The following is an 11,314-nucleotide window of genomic DNA, read 5'->3' as shown; positions in this document are numbered from 1 at the left end:
TATTAATTGTTAAACAAAAAACGAATTTTCAACAAATTAGTAGTTAAATTTTCAGCTAAAGATAAAATTTTTCAACCTCAAATACAAATGAATTTTCAAATAATTTCAATCAATTCAAATTTCTATAAAAAAATATCAATTTTCCACAAACTATGAAATGTTATATTTTCTACCAAACAAATTATATTTTAACTAAAGTGATAAATGCACGATCAAACAAAATTTTTTTAACAAAATTCTTTAATTATAAAAAAAAATAATATTCAACAAAATGGTTCAATTTTCAAACAAAGAAATGGATTTTTAATCACTTAAAACAAAGGTTAAATTTTTTAATAAAAAGATTAATTTTGAACCTAATAAAATATATTTTCGACGAAATTGTTCCATTTCCACCTTTGAAGTCCTAACTAGAAAATTTTGATATTATAAAATTTCTTAATTTAAATATGGAAAAAAAAGTTTCAATCCCAAAAGATTAATTTTTTCACAAAAAAAGACAGGGTTTCAAACTTTGAACCAAATAAAATAAATTTTAATTCAAACAGTTAAATTTTAACCAAGCAGATAAATCTTTAACCAAGGAGATAACATTTCTAGAAATAATAAATAAATTTTAACAAAAATGAAATGATTAAACTTTTCTTGAAAGCAATTTATATTCAACTAAAATCGCCAAAAAGGAGAAATTTATAAACAAATAGGTAAATTTTCAGTTACCCAAATAAATTTTTAACTAAAAATTGAAATAGTTGATGGTTTTAGTTAAAAAATGAATTTTCAAACCATAAAATATGAATTATTAAACAAGTCCATGAATTGTAAACTAAAAAAGATAAATTTTAAAGCAAAAGTAGGATAGTTAAATTTTAGACAACTAATTGCTTAAGAAAAAGAATGATTTTTTAACAAGATATTCCAATTTTTAAATACGTAATTTTTTAGTTAGAAAAATAAATTTTCAAACAAAAATAGAATAGTTAGATTTGTAGTTGAAAAACTAGGTTTTCAACAAAAAATTACAATTTCTAATAAAAAATGTCGACAAGTTTCTTGCAAAAAAGATTAATTTCTCACAAAAAAATTTAATACTGCAATTTTCCATTAAAGAAATTAATCTTTTACTAAAATGATGAATTTTCAATTGAAAAAAAGACATTTTTAACATAATGGTTGAATTTTCTACACAAATAATGAATTTTCTACCTCAGACCAATTTTTTAAAAGAAATAAAAGTTAATTTTTCAGTTAGAAAAATAGGTTTTCAACAACAACAAAAAAACGAATTTTCAACAACATTTATCATTTTCAGCCAAAAAAAGGGATTTTTAATAAAAAATACAAACTTCAAACATTCCGTAAAAAATTAATTTAAAAAAAAGTAACAATAAATTTTCAATGAAATAGTTCAATTTTCAAATGAATGATTGAATTTTCAGAGAAGATTCACAATTAAAAAACGGATTTTGCACAATATGTTAAAATGTTCAACCAAAAATAGAAAGTTAAATTTTTAATAAGAAAAATAAATTTTCATTCAAAAATAAAAACGAAATTTCAACTAAATAGTTACATTTTTTCGCCATTCACTCAACGGAGTGAAGTTAGCTGGTGTTCAAACGAAAACACTTGCTAATATCACGTTTCGATATTTTATTCGATATATTAAAAAATTGCGAAAATTTATTTCTGATCAATTTTTCTTGAATCTATATACTTTCCAAACTTTTTAATAATCAGAATAAGAAAACCCACCTTTTTAAAAAGACGGTAGTCTTATTGTTCTTTAAAATTAATATTCAAATCTACTATTTAATTTATTATTACGAAGCTGAGCACGTGCGTCTTGGCTGGTACAGAACTCGAGACTTCTTTCATCTCCCTGTTATTTTCTACTCGTCCGCCAATCAGCATCCGTCTTCTATAAATACAGCAAATCCACGAGCTTGATAAAACGCCGGGAGACTCTTTCAAACTCTCCAATCACATCGCTCAAATCTGACAAGATTTTACCCAGGCTCCTCCATTTCTCAGAAGCGGCGGGTTCTGCCAAAACACTTTCCTTTGTGTAAAAAAATCAACTAGTGTGAGTAGTTTTAGACTTTAGTTTGTTTTCTGCAGTTTCTGCGGCCACAGGAGTAAGTCATCTTCATCAGTTCAACTGTTTCAAGCCCCGTCTGAACCCTTTATCTTCAAGAACGCTGGTAGTTTTTGGTAAGCGAGGATATTGTTTATAATTTTAAATACTTTGTTTAAAAAATAGTGTTTTATACAAAAATATCAGTTTTTTACCGGGAAAAAAATAGATGCCGGTGCACGGATGTTTATGCATTAGACTTTTGCTCTTTTTTTTCCTCCTCTAGTTAACACTTTTCCAGGTTACGGAAAATATAAACAGTCCTTAGTTTTTTGACTTTTTTTTTAGTGTCAGTGTTTTTTTAATTCTGTACAGTGTACGTAAATCGGAATTCATTTCTTTGTTTCGTCCCGTGGCTAGAATTTTCCGGTTTTAACAGGTTCGTGGTGAAAGTGATGAGGATTTTTACAGTTTTCCCGATTTTTCCTTCGCAGAATAAAAAAATTCGGATTAAACGATTTATTTTCTCATGCGTGAAATTTTGGCATTTTGACACATATGAGAGAACAAAATATCAAAAATATTCTTATGCAAAGTTCTTTGTTTAGGAGACCACGAGGTGATTTTCTTGATATTTACTCAACTTTCTTGTATTTTTCGTGTGTAAAATCTGTTCTTCTTTTTAAAAATTAAGTAATTGAAAAAAATATTACTATTTCGGAATTTTTTTTTATTATTCTACATAACCTCTCTCGAGAAATGTGGGTTTGTATGTTTTGAAACAAAAGAATAACATAGAATTTATGATATTTTTTCAACGTCTTTTTTTCGGAATATTTTTGCTGTACTTTAAAAAAAAGTTTGTATTTTTGTTTTTAAATTTCTTTCATTTTTTTCATTTAAATAATTTACCTCAATTTTTTTTATTCCCACAGTTTTTCAAATAATCAGTTGATTTTTTAAAACTTTTTTAATGCGTAATTGGAAAATCTGCCACTTAAAAATTGTCTAATTTGGATTTTAATTTATAAGCGTACATTTTTCATTTTAAAAGAATTTTAAATTACAATTTTCAAAATTTAGAAAATTAAAAATTGTGATGTCGACAATTTTTTATAATAAAATCTTTTTAGTTGATTAAATGTGAATATAAATTATAATGATTTTTAAAATAAAACTGTATATTAAGGATTGACAAGTGAATAATAATTGGTTTTACAAAAAGATACAGAATCAGTTGAAAATTTAGAAATTTTCAGATTTTCACATTAAAAATTAAACTGAAGTTTTTAAACATGTAGATGTTTCAAGATTTTAAAAAAATGTTGAAGATTTTTAATGATTTTTAAACTATTTAAAACAAAACTAATTTAACTTTTAATTTAAAAAGCATTCTGTTTATAATCAAAATGTGATCGTAAATTGTTTAAAATTATTTGCAGTTCAATTTTTATTACTTCAAATGAAAAATTTTTAGCAATAGAGTTCGAATTTTTGAATTTCATTGACCGTGAAAAATGTTTGCGAACTAAGAAATGACCGGAATTTTTCTATGTGATTAAAACGACCACCCTGCTTTTATTTAATCAATTGTTTTTAATTCAGGCAATAAAAAACTTTTCTTTGATAAAAATATTTGAATATTTTATCTTTAATAAATAAATATTATTTATGGAAACTTTTTTTTAATTGTTTAAATTCGGGATTTTAATATTTCTAATATTTTCTAATTCGGAAATTTTCAAATTTGCTAATATATAATAAATATAATCCCAGTCGGGACATTTATTTTTTGCCCATTTTTTTTTTTGGTCAAATCAAAAATCCTGAAAAATAAAATTGCCGACACTGCGATTCCCAAATTTGAAAATTTCCGAATAATAAAACTCCCAAAATTATAAAATTGCCGATATATAATAATCCCGACTTGGAAATTTTTTGAATATTACTATTTCCTAAAAATTAATAATATTAATGAATTCGAAAATTCCCGAATTATAAAATATCTGAACTAGAAAAATTCCGAATTATAGGATTCTCGAATTTAAACAATTAAATCGTGTTTCTAATCAATAATATTTATTTATTAGAAATAAAATAATCGCATATTTTTATCAAACAATTTTTTATTGATTAAAGTTTTTAAAAATTATTGTTTGAATTTAAAATAATATTGATTATTATTATATTATAGTAATATTGATAGAAATATATTTTTCCCAATTATTTTAATCTTAAATTTAAACAATAACTTTTTTAAAGTTAGACAAAAAATAATTTCTTTAAAAAATTTGAATCTTGTATTTTTAATTAATAAATAATAATTATTGAAAATAATTTGTATCTTAATTCAGGAATTAAGAATATTTGATAGATTTTCGAAAATTTTTCGAAGTTTTAAAATACTTTTAGTTTATCCAAAACTTCAAAAAAATGCTTAAATATCGTTTAAACAGATTCGTATTATTCCTAAAATCGTCTAAAAATCTTCCAGTAGTTTTTGATCATTTTCGAAATCTTTTGAAATTTTTTTAAATATTCTCTTAAAACTACTTTTTTCAACATTAAAACCTTACAAATATTTAAATATAAAACATTTATTAAAAGCCTCAAAATGTGTTTTTAAATTATTCAAATTTTTCTTAGCAGTATGGAAAAGTTTTGCAAAATACAAATATCCCTAAAATCTTTCAAATTGTTTTTTTAAAAGTCTGGAAATATTTGGATTTATTTTTCAAATGTTCTCTTAAAATCAATTTTGTGAAAGAAAAAAATTTCAATTTTCTCTTAGAAATCTTAAGAATTTTTGTTATTCTCTTGAAACCTTTCAAAATTGTAAAGAATTTTCACAATTTTATTTCCTATTCTTTAACAATCTACGTTCTGTTTTAAACTTTTTGAATCTTTTTCATTTTTAAATTATTTTTTAGTCTTTTGAAAATATCAAAAACAAATTTGTTGAAATCCTGCAAAAATTTAAAACATCTTAAAAGCAAAGCTTAAATAATAATTGTTATTAATTATTATTGACTTTGGTGAAATAAAATTAAAAGTAGTACAAACATTTTTTAATTCTCTATGTTAAACAAAGAAAATTATTCCCGATTGATGTATTTCGACTTTAAATCGCCGTCATCGTGAAAAAATTTATAAATATCTAGTCAATAAATTTATAAGTTATTGAAATTTATTTCCAGGAAACTTTTTTCTTTCTCAAATTTTTCCCATGTGAATTATTTTTCAGGACAACAATTAGCATTTATTTCCATTATTGGACTTTGAAATTTATTATTTTTCAGGAAATCATCTTTCACTTTTTTGTGTTCCGCTGAAATTGGTGAATATTTTCTTAAATTGTTATGAAACTAATTTTATTCTAATATAATTTATAGCCAACGAATGTTTTTTCGATCTGTAGTATTCGCTGACGATTGCGAAGAAATTATTTTTAAATTGATTTAAATTAAACAATTTATATTATAATATTATATAGTATCAAATTTTTTTTATAATTTCAGAATTAAACTTAATTAAATTAGACATTGTTAAATTGAGCAATTCCATATTAGTACATTTTTAAATTGTTTGCTTCAAATTTAAGATTTTTCAAAACTGCGCAGTTAAGAAACAAAAGACTTTTAATGGTTAAAAAATTATTTTATTTTAACTTAGAAATTTTATCGCCCGAACAATTCTCTAAAATTTACCGCATTACATTGCAAATTGATTTTTAAATGATGTAAATCATTTTTATTTAAATAAATTGATTAAATATGAGAGATCTTTTTCGCACTTTCAAAAAGATAAATATTACCGGTCATGGATTTTTAAAAAGATATAGGTTTTATTTTAAAAGATTATTTTAAGTTTTTAAATTTTCAAAATGTGTCAAAAACTAATCTGGAAGATTTAAAGGCTTTTTTGTTGATGCAACATTTAAAAACATTATGAAAAGTTTGAATTACTATTTTTAAAAATATTTCGAAGTTTTCAAAATTTTGAAAAGGTACGAAAATAATTTAAGTCTTTAAAGGTACCAAGAGATTAAAATTTGTAAGGTTCCTGGGAAAATTGTAAATGTTTTTTTTTCAAACATGAATTTTAATAGAAAAATGGAAAATTTGTAAATGATATGCTAAAATTTCAAAAAAGAATTCAAAAGATAATGAAAATTTTGCAAGATCACCCCATTTTAGAAAAATTCGGGGGAAGTATGAGAGATATTTAAAAGTGTTAAAAAGATTAGTAAATAATGTAAAACTTGAAAAATAATTTATTTAAAATAATTAGTTTTTAAAGAAATTTTTAAAAGTTTTAAATATATTTCTAAAAATGGGAGACTGAAAAATCCTGAGAATTAAGATACTCGACACGATAATTCGCGAAAAAAGAAAATATTCTAAATAGAAAATTCCGAGTATTATAAAATTGTAGAAAGTTTAAAATTCCAAATCGGAAACTTCCGGAATAACGGAATTTCCGATCATCAAGTAAAAGTATTTTATTTTATTTTTTTAATATTTCGGACATTTCATATTTAGCCAATTGCCCTCTGTTTTGCAATTTTACAATTTTGGAAATTTTCTGCTTTAAAGAATTTTTTTGTTCGGGATTTTTGAGTCATCCCCCTACAAATTTCGAAAAGAATCTGTAGGAATGTAATGCAATTTAAAAAATTTTATAAAAATTCGGTTCGATTTAAAAGATATTTGGGAAGCTTCAAAGTAATTAAAAATTGTTTTAACTTAAAATAATTTAGGAGTCAAAAAATTACGAAATTATCGAAAAAGAATCTAGAATATTTTAGGGCAATTTTTTTTACATTTTGCTGAATAAAAAAATTAATACCAATTCTAACCATTTACAAAAGATATTTATAGGGTTTAGATGTTTTAAAAAGATTTAAAAAAAATTCAAAATATTTCTAAAAAGAATTAAAACACTAAAAATTCTCGAAAAATAACATTCTGGACTATAAAATTCCCCGAAAAATAATATATTCCAAATAGGCAATTTTCAAAGTTTTAAAATTACCGTGTTTTAAAATTCTCAAATCTAAAAAATTACAATTTTGGTTGAATAATAAAAAAAATTAGTAAAAATCAATGAATGAAGGAATATATGTTCATCAAATAAAAATATTTCATTTAATATTGTGTATGCTAAAAATAATTTTTGAAACTGTTTATACTCTGGAATTTTATTTTCCGAGATGTTTCAGTCGTCTCACTGATATCATAAATTATCGAAAATTTTATATTTCCAAAAATTTCCATTATCAAGAATTTTTTATTTCCTCGAATTTTCCATTTCAAATATTTTCTTCTTTATTTTTATTTTTCCGGGTTTTCAGTTACCCTTTGAAAATGCCATAAAAATCTAGGAGATTTTAATGCAAATTTGTTTATTTTTCAAAATTTTAGGATAAATTTTAATTGCTTAAAAGATATTTAGAAAATTTTAGAATTTTTAAAGAGATTAAAAATATTTTAAATCTTTAAAATATTTCCGAAAATATATCAAATATTTTTAGATTTCTTCCCAATTTCTAAAATTCTTAAATAATGTTTAATTATGGATTTGGGCGAGGGGTTTTGAGAACTAAAGTTCCCCAGTGGGTCTTGAAAGGTTCAAGTTACTCGAAATTTTCCCAGTATTTTAAAAAGTCCAGTAAAATAAAACAATTTGTTTAAAAATGTTCATATTCTTTTTCCACGTATCTGAAATTAAAAAAAGTGTTTTTTCGAGATTGTTAGAATCTCAAATGAATATTTTATAGTTAATGTTTTTAAAAAAAGTGGAATTTTATTAATCAGTTAAAATATTTACCAATTTCAGTCAGTAACTGAATTATTCTATCTATGAATCAGTTATCTTTACCCACAAATTAGTAAGTTCGACTGATTTATCATAATGTGTCCCAATTTTTTACCTAATAATATGATTTTTTTTTAACAAAAAACTTAATTTTTTAACCAAGATAAAGCTTCTACCAAGAAGATTAATTTTTCTGACAAAAAGTTAAATTTTCAATCAGAGATGAATCTTTAACTGAAATAATGAAATTTTTAAAAGACATTTTTTAAACAAAATAGTTACTTCTTTAACCAAAGAGATGAGTTTGAAACAAAATCGTTCAAATTCTAACCACGTATTTAAATTTTCAAACAAAAGTACAAATTAATAACTAAATAGATAAATCTTCTAAAAAAAAAATTCATCTTACCTAATGAATTTTCAACCGGAATAATTAAATTTTTAGTTCTCAAAAGTAATTTTGAATCCAAAAAATGAATATTTAAACAAAGTAGTTACTTCTTTAACTATAGATGAATTTTTAGCAAAACTTTTAACCAACTAGTTGAACTTTCAACCAAATAGATAAATTTTCATAAAGTCACGTTTTCAACTCAGACGATGAATCTTCAACTGAAATACAGTGAAACTCTGATACTGGGCCGATTTTGGGGCTGACTTTGGTAGGGAATTACCCAGATAGAGTGCCATTTCGTAGAAAACGCTTTTGTTTGTTCACGCCTGAGTGATCGACGCTCACCCCGCGCAGCTCCCGTTACTCCTACTTGCGGGGCGAAATCAATTGTCAGGAGGACTATATCAGGGGGCCCTATCTCTAGGGTTCACTGTAATTACATTTTCAGTCAAAAGTAATTTTTAGCACACAGAAAATTAAAGTGTCCTATAAGGTTTTAATATATTTAAAAATATTATGCAGGACTTCATAAAATTTCACGTGATATAATTAATACATGGGTAACTCTAAAAGTTTCTGGAATGAGATTGTAGAAACGGTGAAGTGCAATTTTTTTTTTTTTTTATTAAAATAAAGTCTTAAAATGTCAGACAAAGTATGCACAAACAGTTTAATCTTTGAGGTCATGAAATGAAGTTTTTTCTTAAATTAATTTTCAATTTCACAATGTTGTTTCAAAATTTCATATTTAAAGCATTGATAGTCAGTTTTGAATTTAATAATTTTAGATGGGAAAATAAAGTAATTCCTCATTTATAATTTTCTATGTGAGATCTTAAAAATTTTCGATTGTTAGTTGAAGCTTTAAACAAATAAGTAATTTTAAATTAAAAAATATATTATATATTTAAAAATTTCGAAAATGAATAATAATTCTAAAGGAAGATTTGAAATAAAAAAATGAAAAATATTGATACATCAGTTTATGGAGAGAATTTCGATAATTTTAAGTGGTTACAATTTCAGAGTTCTAAATTTTCGTGAACAACGCTAAATTAATTTTTTTTCCTTTCATAGGTTTTAATTTTGCAAATAAAATTGAATTGGTTAAATTTTGGAAAATATTATTAGCAATTTTAAAATTATTATTTCTTAAACGATTTAAATTTACTTCAGACAATTGAAATTTTAAAGGTGTTTAACATAAAAAACTTTTATTATCACAATTTTTTGTTACTTAAATTTTTTTCAGTTTTAAATGAAGTTCGCATTCGTTTAAGTTTCAAAATTCGAGATTAGAAGTTTTTCATTTTTAACGTTTCCCATTTAAAATTGCTGTTTATTTCGAAAGGTTGTTTTTAGAATAATTAAATTCATTTTTCATTTTAGAAAGTTGTTTGATCAGTCTGAATGTTAACTTGTATTTTTATTATGTGATAAAAATTTAAAATGATGAAATTTCAGATGTTTTGTCTTTGAAAGACTTAATTTAGTTTTCAATATTATATTGCCAAATTTTAATCGTTTTGAATTCAAATTTAAAAGTTCTCAATCTTTAATTATTTAATTTTAAACGCTGTTAATTATAGAGAATACAATTCCAATTCCTATGAATTTATAATAACTTATTTCTAAAATTTTAATCCTAAAATGTTGTTTTGTGATTCTCCAAATCAAATTAAAATTATTTAATTTGAAGCGCTTCGACTAAAATTTGAACAATTTAACTCTTTTTTAAAAATAAATTTTCCAAATATGTAAACCCTTATATTGAAAAAATTTGTTTCGAGTCATTTGCAACCTTGTCAGCTATAGGGTGCAGTCAAAGTGCAGTTTGGGTTAATTTGACCCCCCCCCCCCCCCCCCCCCCCCACGGTTTACGTATATATTTCGACAGATCACACTTGAGGTAAGTTTACTATTTTTCTTTTTTTTTTGCTGGCAAGAATAAGGAGAATGCACTTATTACTCCTTATAAGTCAAAGTATAAAAATTTATTATTCATTACATTTCAATAAGTTAGAACGATAATAGGAGCACGAAGGAAAACAGGTGCATTTACATATTTAGATCAAAAAATAATTTTTTGTTACTAAATAAATGGTTTTGCATAGAGCAATGTGTATATTTCTATCAAAACCTACAACATTCACACCTAAAATAATGCATGAGTTCATGTTGAAAATTAAGGGTTTCAATTCCATGAAAATTTCTTGCAAAATTTTTTCATTGAAAGGCAAACTCTTCCCCTTTCATTTCCTTTTTGAACTGTTCAATTTCATTTATTTGTCTCTGACTTAAGAATTTCGGATAAAAAAAAAACATTTTTTTCTAAGAGTTTATTTGTTTATTGTTTATTATATCATCAATAATTTACAAAAAAATAGATATTGCGAAATTGAACCGTTAAGTAGAAGGTTCAAACAAGAACCATGAATTTTTGCAGATTTTTAGGAACAACTTTTCGATTTTTGTTAAGCATCGGGTCGAATTGACGCCCCCCCCCCCCCTACGGTTAAGTGTTGCGAAAAAAATCCCTACGGTTAACGGGTTAAATTGGTCTTTTTTTCATGTTAGTTAATAGAAATTCAGAGACAGGAATGCGCGATTTGCGCGTGTGCATTTATTACTAGTGTGCAATAAAACGCATCTCTTTATTTTTCTTTCGTCGACACAAAAATGTCCTTATCCTTGTTATTATATGATTTAAGGCCATGTGAAGAGTGGGTAACGTGACCAGATTCCTACCTTACTTTCACTTTTTTTATTTCCCAACTTATTTTCACACGAAGCGCCACATCGAGTTGAAAATTTTGAATAACAAATGAGAAGCACTAAGAAAGGTGGCTCTGGTCCTAAATTTTAATAATTACGAAAAAACAACAAAAATTATTTACAACAAAAAACTATAACAATAAAAATATTAAAAATTAATTATTTATGTTTTCTAAGTCTATTTACGTTAAATAAGATACATATTAAGTTTTTAAAATATTTGTTTAGAAAAAATTTTGCGTTGAACGAAT

General features: G+C 24.1%; 1 protein-coding gene across 1 annotated transcript in view; it reads left to right on the top strand.

Moving 5' to 3' along the window:
- Positions 1-2,105: 2,105 nt before the first annotated feature.
- Positions 2,106-11,314, top strand: part of LOC117181462 (piwi-like protein Siwi) — a 96,475-nt gene continuing 87,266 nt past the window's right edge. Inside the window, exon 1 of the mRNA XM_033374265.1 lies at positions 2,106-2,214. The gene's annotated coding sequence lies outside the window, so the exon portion shown is untranslated. The remainder of the gene's footprint in view (positions 2,215-11,314) is intronic.

The sequence above is a fragment of the Belonocnema kinseyi genome, chromosome 1, assembly GCF_010883055.1.
Source record: "Belonocnema kinseyi isolate 2016_QV_RU_SX_M_011 chromosome 1, B_treatae_v1, whole genome shotgun sequence".
NCBI classification, from domain to species: Eukaryota; Metazoa; Arthropoda; class Insecta; order Hymenoptera; family Cynipidae; genus Belonocnema; species Belonocnema kinseyi.
The sequence above is the reverse complement of the archived record's forward strand: the minus strand, read 5'-3'. Positions and strand labels throughout refer to the sequence as shown.